Source organism: Bubalus bubalis, chromosome 12 (assembly GCF_019923935.1).
Source record: "Bubalus bubalis isolate 160015118507 breed Murrah chromosome 12, NDDB_SH_1, whole genome shotgun sequence".
Classification (NCBI taxonomy): domain Eukaryota; kingdom Metazoa; phylum Chordata; class Mammalia; order Artiodactyla; family Bovidae; genus Bubalus; species Bubalus bubalis.
Window position 1 is genome coordinate 105,999,717 of NC_059168.1, and position 21,588 is coordinate 106,021,304.

The 21,588-nt window shown below is 55.2% G+C and overlaps 1 protein-coding gene across 10 annotated transcripts in view; it reads left to right on the top strand.

Moving 5' to 3' along the window:
- The window catches only part of EHMT1 (euchromatic histone lysine methyltransferase 1), a 111,465-nt gene that overhangs the window by 24,735 nt on the left and 65,142 nt on the right, over positions 1-21,588 (top strand). The gene's annotated exons all lie outside the window — the stretch shown is intronic.

Sequence of the window (21,588 nt, forward strand, 5' to 3'; positions counted from 1 at the left end):
GAAATCCCAGTTTCTTAGACTTCCTGGAAATGCTTTGCTGTTTCCAGGAGCTCCCATACCTGCCCTTTGAGCCTGTTCAAGCAGGACACCATTGACCTGAGTGTTGCCAACCCCCCTAGTTGGTCCTCAGCCTTCTTTACTGGCCTCTCAATAGCACGTGACGTTCACATTCAACAAGGAAGGAGTGATTGTGTTCAGTTGCTCAGTCATGTCCGACTCTTTGCAACCCCTTGGACTGAAGTGTACCAGGGTTCCCTGTCCTTCACAATCTCCTGGAGCTTGCTCAAACTCATGTCCACTGAGTTGGTGATGCTTTCCAACCATCTCATCCTCTGTCATCCCCTTCTCCTTCTGCCTTCAATCTTTCCCAGCATCAGGGTCTTTTCCAATGAGTCAGCCCTTCACATCAGGTGGCCAGAGTATTGGAGTTTCAGCTTCAGCATCAGTCAGGACTGATTTCCTTTAGGATGGACTGGTTGGATCTCCCTGCAGTCCAAGGGACTCTCAAGAGTCTTCTCTAACACCACAGTCCAAAGGCATCAATTCTTCGGTGCTCAGCCTTCTTTATGGTCCACCTCTCACATCCATACGTGACTGCTGGAAAACCATAGCTTTGACTATGTGGACCTTTGTCGGCAAAGTATTATCTTTGCTTTTTACTGTGCTGTCTAGGTTAGTCATGGCTTTTCATCTGAGGAGCACGTGTCTAATGTCATGGCTGCAGCCTCTGTCCACAGTGGTTCTGGAGCCAAGAAAACAGTCTGTCACTGTTTTCACTGTTTCCCCGTCTGTTTCCATGAAGTGATGGGCCCGGATGCCATGATCTTAGTTTTCTGAATGTTGAGCTTTAAGCCAACTTTTTCACTCTCCTCTTTCACTTTCATCAAGAGGCTCTTTAATTCTTTTTCACTTTCTGCCATAAGGGTGGTGTCATCTGCATATCTGAGGTTATTGATATTTCTCCAGGCAATCTTGATTCCAGCTTGTGCTTCTTCCAGCCCAGCGTTTCTCATGATGTCCTCTGCATAGAAGTTAAATAAGCAGGGTGACAATATACAGCTTTGATATACTCTTTTTCTAATTTGGAACTAGTCCATTGTTCCATGTCCAGTTCTTACTGTTGCTTCTTGACCTACATACAGGATTTTAGTATTTTGTGTACATTACAGATGAACTCAAATTTAAATTTCTTATGAAATTTGGGGGAAAAAAACAGATGGAACTATACCAATAGTTAACGTAGGTATTTGAATTATGGGGTTGGGATCGATAGTGGTTTTAAAAATATTTTTTGGAATATAAGTTTTTTTTAAAAACAATGAACATTTATAAGTTTTACAGTAGAAAAAGAAATTAATAGAACGATGACCCTGAGTTGAATAATGCTCTGTGGAAACAGAGCTGCCCCAGGAGATGCATCAGGTCACCCCTGCAGTGTGCGGGCACAGGCCTCACCCCTCCTCCCAACCAGGCTGCACCAGCCACCCTTCCTTCACTGGCTCCTCAGCGCCAGCCCCGCTCGGTCACTGTCCGTCCACGCGGGAAGCACCAGCCCTATGTAGTGAGAGCAGAGGCCCAGGGCCCGCCACAGCCGCAGGCCCACTGTCACCTGCCTTCCCCTCTTGCCCGGTGCTGAGCACAGAACGTGGGTTCTGAGGGCGACGGCCTGTGGGTGATGAGTGTGCGAGAGACGAGCGTGCAGAGGAGGCAAGTGTGCAGAAGGGAGTGCAGGAGATGAGCGTGAAGGAGAGTGCAGATGAATGTGCTGAGTAGACGAGTGTGCAGATGAACATACAGGAGATGAGTGTGCAGAGGAGGCGAGTGTGCAGAAGGGAGTGCAGGAGATGAGCGTGCAGGAGAGTGCAGATGAATTGCTGAGTAGATGAGTGTGCAGATGAACATGCAGGAGATGAGCGTGCAGACGAGTGTGCAGGAGATGAGCGTGCAGAGGAGGCGAGTGTGCAGAAGGGAGTGCAGGAGATGAGCGTGCAGGAGAGTGCAGATGAATTGCTGAGTAGACGAGTGTGCAGATGAACATGCAGGAGATGAGCGTGCAGAGGAGGCGAGTGTGCAGAAGGGAGTGCAGGAGATGAGCGTGCAGGAGAGTGCAGATGAATTGCTGAGTAGACGAGTGTGCAGATGAACATGCAGGAGATGAGCTTGTAGAGGAGGCGAGTGTGCAGAAGAGAGGACAGGAGATGAGTGTGCAGGAGAACATGCAGGAGATGAGTGTGCAGAGGCGGCGAGTGTGCAGGAGGCGTGTGTGCTCTGTGAAGCCAGGAGGGCAAGTTGTAAACATGCAGGTGAAGCGACACCGCTCTTGTCTCTACTGTTTTTGTTTTTACAGCAAAATGGTTCAGTTGTCTATTCATTCTTCTTCGGTTCTTTTCCAGGTTGTTATAAGATAGTGAGTAGAGTTTTTGTTTTGAAAAAACTGTGTTTTTGTTTTGAAAAGTGGTAGACTTACCTAGCGTCCAACGCGCGAGACCCGGGTTCGATCCCTGGGTTGGGAAGATCCCTTGGAGAAGGAAATGGCAGCGCACTCCAGTACACTTGCCTGGAAAATCCCATGGACGGAGGAGCCTGATAGGTTACAGTCCATGGGGTCGCAAAGAGTTGGACACGACTGAGCGACTTCACTTTATTTTTCATAAATATATTTTATGTTAATGTGGGTTTCTTGTTATTTTGAAAGAAAGTGGCGGACTGTCGCAGTTCCGATTTCTGATGTAGGAGGGAGTGACTGTAACCAGAGAGACAGGGAGAGACCGTCTGTGGCTGCTGCAAGTGGGTGTCAGCTGGCCTGGGCCGAGCCACTCAGCGTTCCTGGGGGGCGTGCTGGGCCAGCAGGGGCCTGGACCCCGCAGAGCCCTTCTCGCAGGCGCTCCCTCTGACGGGCGGGCTCTGTGTGTCTGCTGCGCAAGGCTGCACAGCGCCACCGCCTTGGCTTACTGTCTCCACTGCGCTCCATCCTTGTGTCAGATGGGGATTGTGAAGGAAATTCAGCCGTGAATGTGCTTGTTTTTCCCATGTTATTTCAGTCCCATTATAGAGCAGTATTGTGGAAAGATTAGAAAAAAAATCTCAAATCAGATTAGGAACATAGTCTTCTTGCAAGAACCTTTCTGATGAAGGAAAACGTAGTGAATTTCTCTGGTGTTCTGCACATAGCCTGCACTTCTGCTGCTCACCACCAGATGGCGGCCCGTCCCGCCGAGCCGGGGCTGTGTTGGACCTCCGCCACCTTTCTGTGGGTGGCGCGGGTCCTGGTCCCTGGCCCTCTTTGAGTCAGTGCTCAGCAGGGGCCGGTCCTCCTCCCAGGAAGCTCGGGGCTCTCCTGCCCATCAGAGGCTCGGCCCACTTCCGTCTGCCTGGCGGCCCTGCAGGGCCCTCCGGGGTGGACAGTGCCCCTCCCCGCCGGTGTCTCGTGGGAGGTGCTTCAGGTCTGTGGAGGGGAGCCGGTGTCTGCTCCTTCTTGATGTATCAATTCCATCCAGCTTTGTTTTCCCTCCCGTGTTCTACAGGGAGTGTGGAGCTGGGCTGCGGAGCCCTGGCGCGGGGAGGTGGTCAGTTACTGGACGCTTGTGCTGCCCGCTGTTCAGTGGATTGAAAACTTTCTTCTCATTAAAACACTTGAAGGCCGTTCCTGTCACATTAGTAATGGGGAGAAGCATGCACCGGTGAGAGGAGAGAAAATGACCCCGTTCCTGGGACTCTGGCTGTGCCTGTGGGAAGGAGCATCTCTCGAGTGAGGCGGCACTGCCCACCTGGTGCCCGCGACAACCGTGGGGCCTGGGCTGATGCGGGTCCCTGCTGACTGTTCCCGGCAGTGCCATTGGTCCAGCGTGAGACCTTGCTTGGGCTGTAAGAAGCAGTGGCCACAGAGGGGGCACCCGCTGGGAGAGTCCTGGCGCGCTGGCCGCCCTCTGAGGACACAGTGCCCGTCCTGGAGCAGAGGTGCAGGCCCTGGAGGCAGCAGAGCCGCGGTGGACGGGCTTGGTGTGCCGTCTCTTTACAGAGCCAGTTTAGGAAGCAGCTTCTGAGTGTCTTCTGACAGCAGGCAGGACTGCAGTCTTGACAGGCGTCTGTCAGAGAGCATGTGGTGGTGGAACTACCCTCCCGGCCCCTCTGGTCCAGTCCCCTCGCCGCTCACCCGGCCCCTCTGGTCCAGTCCCCTCGCTGCTCACCAGCATCTCACGTCCAGTCCCCTCGCCGCTCGCCCAGCCCCTCTGGTCCAGTCCCCTCGCCGCTCACCAGCATCTCACGTCCAGTCCCCTCGCCGCTCGCCCAGCCCCTCTGGTCCAGTCCCCTTGCCGCTCACCAGCGTCTCGCGTCCAGTCCCCTCGCCGCTCACCTGGCCCCTCTGGTCCAGTCCCCTTGCTGCTTACCAGCGTCTCGCGTCCAGTCCCCTCAGCGCTCACCAGCGTCTCACGTCCAGTCCCCTCGCCGCTCACCCGGCCCCTCTGGTCCAGGCCCCTTGCCGCTCACCAGCGTCTCGCGTCCAGTCCCCTCAGCGCTCACCAGCGTCTCGCGTCCAGGCCCCTCGCCGCTCACCCAGCCCCTCTGGTCCAGTCCCCTCACTGCTCACCAGCGTCTTGCGTCCAGGCCCCTCGCTGCTCACCCAGCCCGTCTGGTCCAGTCCCCTCGCCGCTCACCCAGCCCCTCTGGTCCAGTCCCCTCGCCACTCACCAGCGTCTCGCGTCCAGTCCCCTCGCCACTCACCAGCGTCTCGCGTCCAGGCCCCTCGCCGCTCACCCAGCCCGTCTGGTCCAGTCCCCTCGCCACTCACCAGCGTCTCGCGTCCAGTCCCCTCGCCGCTCACCCAGCCCCTCTGGTCCAGTCCCCTCGCCGCTCACCAGCGTCTCGCGTCCAGGCCCCTCGCTGCTCACCCAGCCCTTCTGGTCCAGTCCCCTTGCCACTCACCAGCGTCTCGCGTCCAGGCCCCTCGCCGCTCACCCAGCCCCTCTGGTCCAGTCCCCTCGCCGCTCACCAGCGTCTCGCGTCCAGGCCCCTCTCCACTCACTCAGCCCGTCTGGTCCAGTCGGCTCACCGCTCACCAGCGTCTCGCATCCAGTCCCCTCGCCACTCACCAGCGTCTCGCGTCCAGGCCCCTCATTGCACAAGATGCAGTATCTTTCTTGGCAGAGAGCCCAGAATGCTCCCTGCCCCCATTGCAGAGCATTTCCTTTTGTTCCTTTGTTTTCCTGTTTCGTCTCAAAGAGCAGGTGCAGGTCAGTGTGGTGCGGTGGGCTCTCCTTTCTGCGGTCTTTGTGTGACCGCATGACTTCTCTGTTGATGTTACAGGACTGCACTTTGTGGTCCATCATCCCTTGAAATGTGTTCATCAAACGGTCTTGGGACACGTGGCATGCAACACGTATCTTGGGGCATTGTTAGGCTGGGTGTTAGGGCTTACCTGGGGGAGTCAGTCCACCGTGTTTCCCGAGGTCTCCCTGTCCAGCGAGGTTGGCAGAGTTGTTCCTTGTGGGGCTCAGTGCAGAGCTGGACCTTCGGGGTGAAAGCTGAGCAAAGGGTGTGCAGCCCAAGACTAAGGCTCTGACCTGGGACCGCTGAGTAGCTTGATGCCATAGGTTGGCACCCCAGGGTGTTTGGCAGGCTGACTTGGACCTGAAAATTGTTGGGCTGGATTAGGGGTCAGCAAACTTCTTCTGGCAAGGCCATCTGTGTGTGCTCCTCATGGTTTCTGATACATACGCTTTCTTACTTTTACACCTTACACATACGAAAGCCATTCTTAGCTGCTGGAAGCACACGGATGGGCTGGGTCTGGAGCTGGCCAGTGGCTGCTTTGGGATTCTCCGTGCTGCTAGATGTGAGCGTGAGCTCGTGGACGGGGTGGCACTGGGTGTTCTGAGAAGATGCAGGGCAGGCACAGTTGTAGAAGATGGCTTTTGAACTGCAGAGCAGATGTGAAGGTTGAAGAGGGGCGAGACTGGAGTGTGAACAGGAGTTAATAGACTGTTCCTGCTGCTAGTGACCTCAGGGGTTGCAACAGGAAGGGAGCAGTGTCGTGTGTGTGCTTGGTGAGGAGGCGTCGAGCTTGCTGATGGTGCGCAGGAGTCAAGCCTGACCGAGACTCCTGTTTAAAGAGTGCCTCTCTGGCCGTGTTGGGTTTTAGCTGCGGCCGCAGGCTCTCTGGCTGTGCGCAGGGCATGCTTGCTGTGAGGTCTGTGCGCCTCAAGCCTGGGCTCCTGCGCCGGGGGTGTGGCTGCTGGCTGCCGTGCCTTCGGGCCCTCGTGGCGGCTGAGGCGCTGAGGGAAGGACTGGGTGTGTGTGGACGGGGCCAGGTGGCTTTCCGAAGCGGACACGGGTGTGCAGCTCCAGGACAGTCTGCAGTTTGCGAGTTGGTGGCCTCGGCAGGGTGGGGTGGGGCGGGGCCCGGCTCCGGCCCGCACGTGCCTTCAGGGGCGGGGCCCGCCGGGGTGGGGGCGGGCAGAGACGGGCTTTAACAGAGGCGTGCTGCTGCTGCTGCTGTCGGGGTCTGGAGAAGCGGGGGCAGTGGCGGGCGCCGGGGCCAGCGCGGCTTGGGGCCAGGCTGTGGCGGGACCTTGCCTTTGGACGGCTGGATTTGGGGGGGATTGTCTGGCTCTGGTTTATTGACTATGCCAAAGCCTTTGACTGTGTGGATCACAATAAACTGTGGAAAATTCTGAAAGAGATGGGAATACCAGACCACCTGACCTGCCTCTTGAGAAACCTATATGCAGGTCAGGAAGCAACAGTTAGAGCTGGACATAGAACAACAGACTGGTTCCACGTAGGAAAAGGAGTACGTCAAGGCTGTATATTGTCACCCTGCTTATTTAACTTATATGCAGAGTACATTATGAGAAACTCCAGGCTGGGTGAAGCACAAACTGGAATCAAGATTGCCTGGAGAAATATCAATAACCTCAGATATGCAGATGATACCACCCTTCTGGCAGAAAGTGAAGAAGAACTAAAGAGCCTCTTGATGAAAGTGAAAGAGGAGAATGAAAAAATTGGCTTAAAGCTCAACATTCAGAAAACTAAGATCATGGCATCCAGTCTCATCACTTCATGGCAAATAGATGGGGAAACAGTGGAAACAGTGTCAGACTTTATTTTTTGGGGCTCCAAAATCACTGCAGATGGTGACTGCAGCCATGAAATTAAAAGAGGCTTACTCCTTGGAAGGAAAGTTATGACCAAGCTAGACAGCATATTAAAAAGCAGAGACGTTACTTTGCCAACAAAGGTCCATCTAGTCAAGGATATGGTTTTTCCAGTAGTCCTGTATGGATGTGAGAGTTGGTCTATAAAGCTGAGTGCCGAAGAATTGATGCTTTTGAACTGTGGTGTTGGAGAAGACTCTTGAGAGTCCCTTGGACTGCAAGGAGATCCAACCAGTCTATCCTAAAGGAGATCAGTCCTGGATGTTCATTGGAAGGACTGATGTTGAAGCTGAAACTCCAGGACTTTGGCCACCTCATGTGAAGAGTTGACTCATTGGAAAAGACCCTGATGCTGGGAAAGATTGAGGGCAGGAGAAGGGGATTACAGAGGATGAGATGGTTGGATGGCATCACAGACTCAGTGGACGTGGATTTGGGTGGACTCCAGGAGTTGGTGATGGATAGGGAGGCCTGGCGTGTTGCGGTTCAGGGGATTGCAAAGAGTCGGACATGACTGAGTGACTGAACTGGTCTGGCTCACAGCAGACTCTGCAGATGTGTCTGTGATGCACTTGTGTGTGTTAAACAGTGAGACTGGCTGGGGTCTGTCAGGCATGCCTGTGTCCCCCGGCTTCAGGCGTTCCTCAGTCTCCTTGGGCTGGCAGAGGGTGTAGGCAATCCCACGGCACAGGGCCTGGGCGGGGCCGGGTTCTGGGGTGTTGCTGGACCCTGTGAGGGGGCACGTGCGGTTCTGCTTCTATGCGGGTCTCTGCTGTTGCCCCCGGACTCCCGTGAAGAGCGAGTTCCCACCTCTGACAAAAGTGACCTCACCACACGGCCTGCGTCTCCCTTGTTTTCTGTGGCTGGGCAGGTCTCGGCAACATGCGTTAGGGGTCATGAAATTTCCACCTCTGTACTTGGAGCGTGTTTTGTTTTTTATTAAATGCAGACATTTTAAACATAACTGCATGTCATAGTTACTGAGAGAATGTGAAAGTATTAGTCGGTCAGTCGTGTCTGACTCTTTGCGACCTCATGGACTGTATCCCGCCAGGCTCCTCCATCCATGGGATTCTCCAGGCTAGAACACTGGAGTGGGTAGCCATGCCCTCCTCCAGGGGATCTTCGCCAACCAGGGATTGAACCTGGGTTTCCCACATTACAGGCAGGTGCTTTGCCATCTGAGACCTAACAGAATTCCAGTAATTCACATCATCTAACCATTTTAAGATTTCCCTCCAGTCTTGTTGGAATGTCACTTTATGGATGATTGGTTCAGATCAGCGTCCCAACACAGCCTGCACCTGCCGCGCGCGGGTGAGGGTTCTGTTCAGTCCAAAGCGTTGGCTTGGGGAGGAGCCTGGGTCGGAGGCTTTGCAGGGTGCGGAGGACGGGTGAAGATGCACAGCTGGGAGAGCGGGCAGCCAGGAGAGCGGGCATCGGGAGAGGGGGCAGCCAGGAGAGCGGGCAGCTGGAGAGCGGGTGGCCCCGAGAGCAGGCGGCAGGGAGAGTGGGCGGCTGGAGAGCGGGCAGCCCCGAGAGCGGGCAGCTGGGAGAGCGGGCGGGCCGGAGAGCGGGTGGCCAGGAGAGCGGGCAGCCCCGAGAGCGGGCGGCCGGGAGAGCGGGCAGCTGGGAGAGCGGGCGGGCTGGAGAGCGGGCAGCCCCGAGAGCGGGCGGCCGGGAGAGCAGGCATCGGGAGAGCGGGCGGCCGGAGAGCGGGCAGCCCCGAGAGCGGGCGGCCGGGAGAGCAGGCATCGGGAGAGCGGGCGGCTGGAGAGCGGGCAGCCCCGAGAGCGGGCAGCTGGGAGAGCGGGCATCGAGAGAGCGGCCGTCTGCTGCCATTGGCTCTTTGCAGAGAGGCCGGCTGAGGGGAAGCCGCAGACAACAAGGAGCCTGTCTGTTTCAGAGTCACTGATATGCATTGTATGCGGCCACATTGGGTATTAATTGTGTTTTCCAAATTTAGGAACTCTCTTTTTTTCTGTCAAGGGGAAAAACAGACAAAAGAGGGGAAAAAAAATATGTGAGATGTTGAAAGGATTCATTCTTTCTTTCCCAACTGTCTTGGTAATTGGCTTGTGAAATTGATATGTGGTAAATAGTTTAAAATCAGGGAGTGCGGGTGGGTGGGGAGCACTCTAGAAGCGTCCAGCTTTGAAAACCCGTCTGGTGGGCTGGACCCTGGGCAGAGACCTCGGACTGGGCCTGTTCTTTGTTTTACGTAAGGGTACCTGACGACCTTAGAGCAGGACTTCATGATTCCTTTGTTTTTTTTTCTCTGAATTTTATTTTCTTCTGTGTTCTGTTTTCTTATGAAGAAATTATTTGATTAATATTTCTCTTTTGGTTTTAGGAGTATGATTTCATAGGGCAGAGAATATTGCCTTTTGAAAATGTAAATCACCATCTCAGAATATCAGAAACCCAGAGTCCTTCTGTCTCTTGCTGATTCTCACAGACTCAGTGGAGGGTTACCAGGTTCAGGAAGTAAGGATACAGGGTGCCCAGTTACGTTAGAAGTTCAGGTGCACTTATTAATGCTGAAACATGACTTGTCACTTATCCAACCTTCAGATATCGCTGGACGTCCCTGTGTTGGGCAGCTGGTAGTGCCTGTTGCCCTGGTGGCTGGACCTGCAGTTGGATTTACACGTCAAGCATGGGATCGGATTCTGTCTCACCTCCTTGGATGCCTTTTTTCCCTTCAGTTCAGTTCAGTCGCTCAGTTGTGTCTGACTCTGCGACCCCATGAATCGCAGCACGCCAGGCCTCCCTGTCCATCACCAACTCCCAGAGTTCACTCAGACTCACGTCCATCGAGTCAGTGATGCCATCCAGCCATCTCATCCTCTGTCGTCCCCTTCTCCTCCTGCCCCCAATCCCTCCCAGCATCAGAGTCTTTTCCAATGAGTCAAGTCTTCACATGAGGTGGCCAAAGTACTGGAGTTTCAGCTTTAGCATCATTTCTTCCAAAGAAATCTCAGGGCTGATCTCCTTCAGAATGGACTGGTTGGATCTCCTTGCAGTCCCAGGTACTCTTAAGAGTCTTCTCCAACACCACAGTTCAAAAGCATCAATTCTTTGGCACTCAGCTTCTTCACAGTCCAACTCTCACATCCATACATGACCACTGGAAAAACCATAGCCTTGACTAGACAGACCTTTGTTGGCAAAGTAATGTCTCTGCTTTTGAATATGCTATCTACGTTGGTCATAACTTTTCTTCCAAGGAGTAAGCGTATTTTAATTTCATGGCTGCAATCACCATCTGCAGTGATTTTGGATCCCCCAAAAATAAAGTCTGACACTGTTTCCACTGTTTCCCCATCTATTTCCTGTGAAGTGATGGGACCAGATACCATGATCTGCATTTTCTGAATGTTGAACTTTAAGCCAACTTTTTCACTCTCCATTTTCACTTTCATCAAGAGGCTTTTTAGTTCTTCTTCACTTTCTGCCATAAGGGTGATGTCATCTGCATATCTGAGGTGATTGACATTTCCCCCAGCAATCTTGATTCCAGCTTGTGCTTCTTCCAGCCCAACGTTTCGCATGATTTACTCTGCATATAAGTTAAATAAACAGGGTGACAATATACAGCCTTGATGTACTCCTTTTCCTATTTGGAACCAGTCTGTTCCATGTCCAGTTCTAAGTGTTGCTTCCTGACCTGCATATAGGTTTCTCAAGAGGCAGGTCAGGTGGTCTAGTATTCCCATCTCTTTCAGAATTTTCCACAGTTTATTGTGATCCACACAGTCAAAGGCTTTGGTATAGTCAATAAAGCAGAAGTAGATGTTTTTCTGGAACTCTCTTGCGTTTTCGATGATCCAGCAGATGTTGGCAATTTGATCTCTGGTTCCCCTGCCTTTTCTAAAACCAGCTTGAACATCAGGAAGTTCACGGTTCATGCATTGCTGAAGCCTGGCTTGGAGAATTTTGAGCATTACTTGACTAGCGTGTGAGATGAGTGCAATTGTGCGGTAGTTTGAGCATTCTTTGGCATTGCCTTTCTTTGGGATTGGAATGAAAATTGACCTTTTCCAGTCCTGTGGCCACTGCTGAGTTTTCCAAATGTGCTGGCATATTGAGTGCAGCACTTTCACAGCATCATCTTTCAGGATTTGAAATAGCTCCACTGGAATTCCATCACCTCCTCTAGCTTTGTTCATAGTGATGCTTTCTAAGGCCCACTTGACTTCACATTCCAGGATGTCTGGCCCTAGGTGAGTGATCACACCATCGTGATTATCTTGGTCATGAAGATCTTTTTTGTGCAGTTCTTCTGTGTATTCTTGCCACCTCTTATTAATATCTTCTGCTTCTGTTAGGTGCATACCATTTCTGTCCTTTATCGAGCCCATCTTTGCATGAAATGTTCCCTTAGTATCTCTAATTTTCTTGAAGAGATCTCTAGTCTTTCCCATTCTATTGTTTTCCTCTATTTCTTTGCATTGATCGCTGAGGAAAGCTTTTGTATCTTTTCTTGCTATTCTTTGGAACTCTGCATTCAGATGCTTATATCTTTCCTTTTCTCCTTTGCCTTTTGCTTCTCTTCTTTTCTAAGCTATTTGTAAGGCCTCCCCAGACAGCCATTTTACTTTTTTGCATTTCTTTTCCATGGGGATGGTCTTGATCCCTGTCTCCTGTACAATGTCACGAACCTCAGTCCATAGTTCATTAGGCACTTTTATCAGATCTAGTGCCTTTAAATCTATTTCTCACTTCCACTGTATAATCATAAGGGATTTGATTTAGGTCATACCTGAATGGTCTAGTGGTTTTCCCTACTTCCTTCAATTTAAGTCTGAATTTGGCAATAAGGAGTTCATGATCTGAGCCACAGTCAGCTCCTGGTCTTGTTTTTGTTGACTGTATAGAGCTTCTTCATCTTTGGCTGCAAAGAATATAATCAATCTGATTTCGGTGTTGACCATCTGGTGATGTCAAACCCCTTAGGGTTTGATTTTTCCAGTAGTTGTGTATGGATGTGAGAGCTGGACCATAAAGAAGGCTGAGTGCCAAAGAATTGATGCTTTTGAACTGTGGTGTTGGAGAAGACTCTTGAGAGTCCCTTGGACTGCAAGGAGATCCAACCAGTCCATCCTAAAGGAAATCAGTCCTGAATATTCATTGGACGGACTGATGTTGAGGCTGAAGCTCCAGTACTTTGGCCACCTGATGCAAAGAGCCAACTCATTGAAAGAGACCCTGATGGGAAAGCTTGAAGACAGGAGGAGAAGAGGGCGACACAGGATGAGATGGTTGGATGGCATCACCGACTCGATGGACATGAGCTTGAGCAAACCCTGGGAGATAGTGAAGGGCTTCTAGTGAAAGACAGGGAAGCCTGGTGTGCTGTGGTCCATGGGGTTGCAAAGAGTTGGACATGACTTACCAACTGAAAATGATTGTTTATTTCGAAATCTGCCCATTGGCATTCAAGTAAGAAACTTCACGGAGCTTTCTGTCTTTTTTCTCCAGCCACATCAGTGCCTTAGATAGGATGTGACGCAGATGTTCCAAAGCGTGGAGTGTGGTCTCCTGGGAGAGGACGTCAGGCCCAGCGGGGGGCCGCGTGTGTGGGGTGGCTCTGTGCGCTTCCCCAGGGGTGCGCTGGTCCCTCCTGGGCAGACTTTGTCCCCCTCCCCGGTGCCTTTCAGCCAGGTCTGATAGGAGTTGTGTTGGAGGCGTGAAGAGGTTGAATGAGGGTCTGGATAGGCTGGTGAAGGGGCTCTTACTAGGGCAGTTCAGGCATCGTGGGTGCCAGCTCCAGTTTCCCTGTCAGAAGCGGTGGGTCACTGTGTGGGAGCCAGGTGTGGGGCTGAGCCTGCGGCGCTTGACCGAGGGTGAGGCCGGGGCCCGCCTGCTCTCCCGTGGCCGGGGAGTGTGCTGTGCGTGGAGCCCTGCTGTCTCCGAGACCCTGCCTCTGTGGGCTCTGCGTCCCTGGTGCGGCGCTGCACCCCGCCCTCAGGACCCCGGTCACCCTTTCAGGCTCTCTGCTGCTCCCACCTTGTAGCTGTCTGCTTGTTTGGAAGTTTGTGTGTAAAAGGCTCTTTAACCGAAAGAAGCCCCAGAATCTCGCAAGTCCCAGGCCCTGAGAAGATCCTGTTTTCAATCTGGGTTTGGGAGTTAGAGGTGAGGTCTGCTCGCAGAGTTCCTGGAGTCTGGGCAGGGTGCTATGGGTAGCGGGGAGCAGACCTTGGGGGGAGCTGTCTTTCTGGAACTGCCGTGTCTTGGTGGTGTGCTGCACGAGAGCCGAGCGGCATGTGTGCTGAGCGCACACCCAGTGAGCACACGGCCGCCTGTTCCCGCTGTGTGCGGTACACTCGTAACTGTGCTCAAGCTTGTGCCTTTGCCAACTGGAAGGTCTGATGCTGCAGACGCGTCACAGGTCTGGGTTCCTGGTGGTTGTGCGGGTTTGACTCTGGGTTGTGTCTGTCTCCCAGGGAGGAGGTGAAGGAGCTAGGGCCCCTCTTTCTTGGGACACGTGGGTCTTGGCTGGAGGTGGGACAGGTGAGCAGGTGCGGAAGGAGGGGAGGAGAGTGGAGGGCTTGTCCACAGTGGGGGCGCCTCTCCTCCCGAGGCTGGGGCACTGGGCTTCCGGGCCCATGGGGCCGGGGTCACAGGCCTGTAGGGCAGCTGTGACCCGTCAGTGACGAGGCCTGAGGGAGACTTTAGAGGATTTCATTGGAGGTTCTTCCAGGAAAAAGGCCAGGCTTTGGGAAACAAGGGAAGTGCCGGCAGGCCCCCACCTGTGTTGGTTCTGTGGCCTCTGCACGGAGCGAGCGGCCTTGCAGGCCCTGGCGTCTGTGGCCGTGCTGACTTGGTCACAGCCTGCACTGCCGGCTGGCACTTCATGTGTGTGAGCGCGCTGCACTCGCTTACGGCCAGCTCCGTCACTTCAGTGCAGGCGCTCGGTCGTGTCCGACTCTTTCTCACCCCATGGACTGGAGCATGCCAGGCCTCCCTGTCCTTCATCATCTTCCAGAGTCTGCTCAAACCATGTCCATTGAGTCGGTGATGCCATCCCGCCATCTCACCCTGTGCTGCCCCCTTCTCCTGCCCTCAGTCTTCCCCGGCATCAGGGTCTTTTCCAGTGAGTCAGCTCTTTGCATCAGGTGGCCAAAGTATTGTAGCTTCAGCTTCAGCATCAGTCCTTCCAATAAATATTCAAGGTCGATTTCTTTTAGGATTGACTGGTTTGATCTTGCAGTCCAAGGGACTCTCAAGAGTCTTCTGCAACACCACACTTCAAAAGCATCTATTCTTTGGCGCTCAGCTTTCTTTATGGTCCAACTCTCCCATCCATGGAGAAGGAAATGGCAACCCACTCCAGTGTTCTTGCCTGGAGAATCCCATGGACAGAGGAGCCTAGTGGGCTATAGTCCATGGGGTCGCAAAGAGTCAGATATGACTGAGCGACAATACCTCACATCCATACATGACTACTGGAAAAACCATAGCTGTGACTAGATGGACTTTGTCGGCAGAGTCATGTCTCTGCTTTCTACGGGCGCAGCTTTCCTTCCAAGGAGCGAGCGCCTTAATTTCACGCCGCAGTCGCCGTCTGCAGCGACGCCCGTCGGAGCCGAGAAGTAACGCCTGTCACTGTTGCCCGTTTCCCCATCTGTTTGCATGAAGTGATGGGACCGGATGCCATGATCTTAGTTTTTTGTTGAGTTTTAAGCCAGCTTTTTCACTCTCCTCTTTCACTTTCATCAAGAGGCTCTTTTTTAGTTCCTCTTCGCTTTCTGCCATAAGGATGGTGTTGTCTTCATATCTGAGGTTATTGATATTTCTATCAGCAGTCTTGATTCCAGCTTGTGCTTCATCCAGCCCGACATTTCGCACGATATACTCTGCATATAAATTAAATAAGCAGGGTGACATTATACAGTCTTGACATACTCTTTTCCCAGTTTGGAACCAGTCCATTATTCCATGTCTGATTCTAACTGTTGCTTCTTGACCTGCATACAGATTTCTCAGGAGGTTGGTAAGGTGGTCTGGTATTCCCATCTCTTTAAGAATGTTCCACAGTTTGTTGTGATCCACACAGTCAAAGGCTTTGGCGTAGTCAAGAAAGCAGAAGTAGATGTTTTTCTGGAATTGTCTTGCTTTTTCTAAGATCCAGCAGATTCTGGCAATTTGATCTGTTGTTCCTCTGCCTTTTCTAAATCCAGTTGAACATGTGGAAGTTCTTGGTTCATGTACTGTTGAAGCCTCACATGGAGAATTTTGAGCATTACTTTAATAGCATGTGAGATGTGTGCAGTTGTGTGGTAGTTTGAACATTCTTTGGCATTGCCTTTTTTTGGGATTGGAATGAAAACGGACCTTTTTTAGTCCTGTGGCCACTGCTGAGTTTTCCAAATGTGCTGGCATATTGAGTGCAGCACTTTCACAGAATGATCTTTAAGGATTTGAAATAGCTTAAGTGGAATTCCATCACCTGCACTAGCTTTATTTGTAGTGATTCTTCCTAAGGCGCACTTGACTTTGCACTCCAGGATGTCTGGGGTCTGTGAGTGATCATGCCTTCGTGGTTATCTGGATCATTAAGATCTCTTTTGTATAGTTCTTCTGTATATTCTTGCCACCTCTTTTTAAAATCTTCTGCTTCTGTTAGGTCAATCAGGTACATGATTATAAATGGAGAAGTCCTAATTTAAAGTCAGATCATAGCTGAAAACTTTGTTTTAACCCATCACTTTGTTTTGCTTCGATCTGGGACAGAGGATAACCTGCCAGGCTAGACAAGGTTGAGAGAAGTGAAATCATTTCTTTTCTGTGAGCTTGTGACTAAGTGCTGCTCTTCATTTTTATGCAAAACTGGCTGCTGGTGGCTTGAGTTTGAAAGGCACAGCGGCATCAGAGGAGAGGCTCAGAACAGGCTTTGTTAGGTAGAGGCTTGTGCAGATATTTCAGGCCCAGAGAGCACTTGTTTTCTCTGGAGCGTCTCTTTCTATTCATCTGACAAGCTAGGTTGTCCTTCATTGGAGACCCACTAGCACCTCAGGCTCCAGCCCCAGGAGGACCCTCGCCCTCTCGTAGCCACGTCCTGCCCACCTGCCTTTCCCCCCCCCCCCTCCCCCCCGTGCATGCCCCTTCCGCCCCGTGCCCCCAGCGGCAGTGCTTGGGCTTGAAGTGGGGACGGGTGTAGCTGAGATTTGCGCTTGCCCAGGCCTGGCACGTTTTGCGTGTCAGTGGTTCCCGAGTGCCCTCGGGTAGATGCAGGATAAAACGTGCTCACTCTGGCATTATTAGAAAGAGTGTTACATAATATTCTTAAAACAGACCTTTTTTGGGGGGAGTTATGAACCTTAATTTTGTGGGCAGACATGGCTGGTGTTGGTGATGGGAGGTGGGTGATTTGTGCTGAGTTCGTGGGAGTGCTGGGCTGTGCAGCTGTGCCCACTCTGGTTCGTCTCCAGACGCCCCATTCTCGCCAGCGAGAACCTGGGGCCCAGAGGGGGCGTCAGTGGTGGGACTGCAGTGGGATGAGCTCAGGCACTAGCGACCACTTGGTGCCACCGTCCTGACTCCTGCTCAGGTGCCGACCGCACAGCTCTGGCAGCATCGGTGAAACTGCCGGGTGAGGTCCTGGAAGGACCTCTTAGAAGGGCCTTGGGCCCCCAAGGCCTCCTGTTGCAGGGAGGGTTGACGGGTGTGGGTGGTGGGCGGTGGGGTGCAGCTGTGATGGGCTGAGGGGTGCCGGGGTCCATCCACGTGGGGCCACAGTTGGAGACGAGGCGTGGCCCCACCCTGCCCTCAGTGGACAGTGGGACTTTGGGGTCCTGGGCTGAGGCAGCTGGCTCCCCGCCCTACCTGGTGGGGTGGGTCATGGTGGCGTTACTTACAGGGGCAGCCAAGGATGCTCCCGGGAGGTGACGCCTGAAGTCAGGTGCCGACGTCGAGGCAGGTGGGTGAGCTGTGTGAGCGTTGCTCACGGCCCAGATCTTGTGGGTCGGGACCCATGTGCAGACTCAGTGCTGGTCCTGGGTGTCTGGAGGCCAGCTCCCCTCCAGGGGCCTGACTGGGCGCCGCCTCCCCCAGCCCAGGGTCGCCCAAGCTTCTCGTCTTCCCGACTCCGGAAAGGCAGACTTTGAGACCCCCGTGCTGACTGAGGTGGACGCAGCCATGGCTTCTGGCTCCTGGGCCTGCTGCCCCACCCGTGTCTCTACGTCCCGGTCCTGCACTTTCTGGGACACGAGTCCCTCAGCCACACTGGTGCCTCTGTTGTGCCTGCAGTCCCAGCCCCTGTGCACACGGGGTGCAGGCGCAGAAGCCGGAGGAGCCCCCACGCACGTGGGTGTGGTGTGAGCGCTGAGCACCCTGGGCTGTGGGCCCTGCATCAGGCGCCAGGCCCTTCACCCCCGACTGCCCCTGGGGCAGGTGTCCCTGCCCTCAGCCAGTCCCGCGTCGGGCACCAGGCCCTTCACCCCTGGCCACCCCGGGGGCAGGGGTCCCGCCCTCTGCCAGCCCCGCGTCGGGCGCCAGGCCTTTCAGCCCCGGCTGCCCGGGGTGGGGCCCTGCCCTCAGCCGCAGGAGCCGTTGCCCAGCGCGCCAGGGTCCTGGGGACAGAGCCTGCGCTCCTGCCACGTGTCCTCGCTGCCGCCTCTGCTCTCGCGCTCGGCTCTGGCCTCTGAGCCTGCAGTGCACGGCCTGCTTCTCGTCCGAAGGCTTTTCTAGCTGCTTCTTACAACAGTTTATTTTGAAATAACTTCAAACATGCACAAAGTTCCAAGGTTAGTACAGTGATGTCCGTCTGTCTTTACCAGCCTCCACTCTGTCCTTCACACGTGCCCCTGTGTGAACATACCCACAGGCACATGTGTGCCGCGTGTCTCCTGCACCGCTCGGAGCCAGGTCGACTCTTACCGCAGACAAGGACAGTCTTCCTGAATAACCGTCAGAAGGTGATGGTGCAGGTGTCTGGTCTGCACACAACTGTCAGGTTAATCGCACATGGACCCCGCACCCGTTCACTGGGTGTGCAGCCGTGTGGTCACATGCGGACACGTTCACGGTGTCTGGTCGTTGCTTTGCTTACAGTCATCTCGTCACACGTGGTCACACGTGGACACAGCCCCCAGTCAGTTGCTACACCGTCACACGTGTTGCACGTGGGTGGGCGCCCGGTCGCTGTGTGTCGTCCCGTGGTCACACGTGGTGACTTGTGAGCACGGCACGTGGTCGCTGTGTGTGTCGTCCCGTGGTCACACGTGGTGACTTGTGAGCACGGCACGTGGTCGCTGTGTGTGTCGTCCCGTGGTCACACGTGGTGACTTGTGAGCACGGCTCGTGGTCGCTGTGTGTCGTCCCGTGGTCACACGTGGTGACTTGTGAGCACGGCTCGTGGTCGCTGTGTGTCGTCCCGTGGTCACACGTGGTGACTTGTGAGCACGGCTCGTGGTCGCTGTGTGTCGTCCCGTGGTCACACGTGGTGACTTGTGAGCACGGCTCGTGGTCGCTGTGTGTCGTCCCGTGGTCACACGTGGTGACTTGTGAGCACGGCTCGTGGTCGCTGTGTGTCGTCCCGTGGTCACACGTGCTGCACGTGGGTGGGCGCCCGGTCGCTGTGTGTCGTCCCGTGGTCACACGTGCTGCACGTGGGTGGGCGCCCGGTCGCTGTGTGTCGTCCCGTGGTCACACGTGCTGCACGTGGGTGGGCGCCCGGTCGCTGTGTGTCGTCCCGTGGTCACACGTGGTGACGTGGAGCACGGCTCGTGGTCGCTGTGTGCAGTCATGCTGTGACATGGACACAGTACCGGTCACTGTACGTACAGGCATCACGGGGTCACACGTGGTCACCCCGGACACAGCACCCCAGTCATTGCATACGCAGTGCTCACGTGGGCACGGCGTTGAGTTGCCGTGTGCATGGCCGCCGCGTGGTCACGCAGAGATGGTGTCTGGTCGCTGGGGGTGCCGTTGTCATGGTAACCTCTCAGGGTGCTTTTGCACTCTGGCCAGGGACTTGCAGGGACTCCTGGCTCCTCTGGTCTCCAGCTCCCTGGTCTTCCTGATCCAAGGGCCTGCGCTGCTTTCCAGAAGCCTAGGGTTGGGTGTCAGAGAAGGCAATGGCACCCCACTCCAGTACTCTTGCCTGGAAAATCCCGTGGATGGAGGAGCCGGGAAGGCTGGAGTCCATGGGGTCGCTGAGGGTCGGACACGACTGAGCGCCTTCACTTTCACTTTTCACTTTCATGCATTGGAGGGGGAAATGGCAACCCACTCCAGTGTTCTTGCCTGGAGAATCCCAGGGATGGGGGAGCCTGGTGGGCTGCCGTCTGTGGGGTCACAGAGTCGGACACGACTGAAGTGACTTAGCAGCAGCAGCAGCAGGGTTGGGTGTCAGGAGACCAGAGACCTGCCCCTTTGTCCATGATGACCCAGCATGAGGAGAGCCTGAAGGTGTCCCTGGTACCTGAGGACAGTCTTGCGGGACATACTGGGAGATTCTGTAAAGGTCGTGTTTCTCCTGAAGCTCTTCTACGAATTGTAGTGACGGCCCCCGCCCCCAGCGTGCTCTGCCGTCAGTGGGTGGAGTCTTGTGTAAGGAGGTGTGTCCCTGTTGGACTGGCTACTGCTGCTGTTGTTCACTTGATGGACATGAGTCTGAGCAAGCTCCAGGGCTTGGCGATGGGCATGGAGGCCTGGCGTGCTGCAGTCCATGGGGTTGCAGAGTTGGACTCGGCTGAGCTGATTTGTTCGTCAACGCTGGTGTTTACTCACCATTGTTCCCATGTTGCTCATTCTGAGGCTCAGATGAATAACACCAGGGAGCTGCATCCTGCCAGTCCGTCCTGGTTCTTGGACACAGCCCGCCAGCTTTCGGTGCTTCCTTCTCGGGTTAGCCCGAGGTTCTGAGCTGCTCTTGTGTCCCGGCCTCCCCAGCCGGTCCTCTCTCCCGTGAGCCTCGTCTTCTCCGTGGAGGCAGCTACATGGGAGTGTTTCTGCGCGGTGCCCCAGGGCCCCGCGCCGCTGGAGCAGCACTCGGGAGCGCTCTGGAGGCGGCCCAGGCGCGCCCAGGGTGGGCTGAGGCTCCTCCTGCAGGGCCGGGCCGGGCTTACCAGCCAGCTCTCCCCGTGGGGATTCTCACAGCCTCTGCCTGGAGGGTCGCAGGCAGGCCTCACGTCTCAGCCCACGTTGCGTGGTTGGGGTTTTGTTATGGTTTGGGCTGGGTGTTCCCTGAGTGCAGGTGCTGGGGGCAGAGGGCTGGCGGTGTGCCGGGTGGGGACACAGGTGCAGCCGCCTGAGGGGGTGTGGCTGGGCCTCCTGCTGGTAGCAGGTGGGGGGGGATGGGTTGGGGGCGGCCTCACGGTGCGGAGCAGGGGGCTGTTTGCTGTTCACCCTGAAGGCTGGTTCTACTGATGAGGAGGGCCTGTCAGGCCTGTCTCTGGGGCTGCTTGGCTTTCCTTGGTGCCTGGCCATGCTCTGGCTTCCTAACTGCGGCGGGGCCGTGCGGCTGGCCAGTGACAGCGGACCAGGCTGTCATCCAGGCCCGGAATGGGGTGAATGCAGGCTATTGAGAGGGCTGGGGAAGACGCCACAGCTGTGCACCCCTACTTCTATCCTCACGGGCCCCCCCGTCACCCTCACAGCCCCCACCCCCTCTGACACCTTCACAGCACCCCCTGTCACACCCTCACAGCCCCCCCCACACCCTCACGGCCCCCACCCGTCACCCTCACAGCCCCCCCGACTCTGTGACACCCTCACAACCCCCCACACTCTTGCTGAAGTTCATGTGTCTGTCTCTTCAGCCCCGACTGGAACTCAGCTCCCAGGACTTTGCTGAGAAAGGCCCCGTGGCCTGGAGCGCAGAGGCCTCTTTGCCATCTGTTGCTGTTCGCTGGCTCTGGGGGCTGTCTCACCCGCTGTCCCTGGCCCTGTCACCTGGGCCCTGCCGTGCATGCGCCCCCTGGACTGGCGTCCCTGGCACAGGACAGGCGCTCGGGAACGGGGCCGGCCTTCAGGGCCCTGTGCCCGTGGACTGAGCTCGCCCCTGTAATGGGGTGCCCCACGGGAGCGGCTGACCACCCCGGTGCCAGCAGCTGTGGTCTGGGGGCCAGGACTTGGTCGTGCTGCCGGCCCCTCCGTGTGTGTGTACGTGACTCATAAAACAGCTGGTCCTAGGTCCTTGGGGGTCCTCGGGGACCCCAGAGTCCCCCACTTTGAAAACCCCTGGGTTTCAGACTGCTGGTCAGGCCACACACAGGGAGCCTGGGAGTGCGAGGGCGGGGCCCTCCATTGCCGCAGAGTTTCCCGGGCCTGTGTGAGCACCGGCCTCTCGCCCTGCAGCCCGTGTCATGGGCGTCCTCACGGGCCTGAGGGGCCTGGTCCGCCGTCCTTGGTGGGCTGGTTCTGATGTGGGTGTGACGCCCATGGGCCGGGGTCCTCTGGTGGAGCGTGACTGACGACT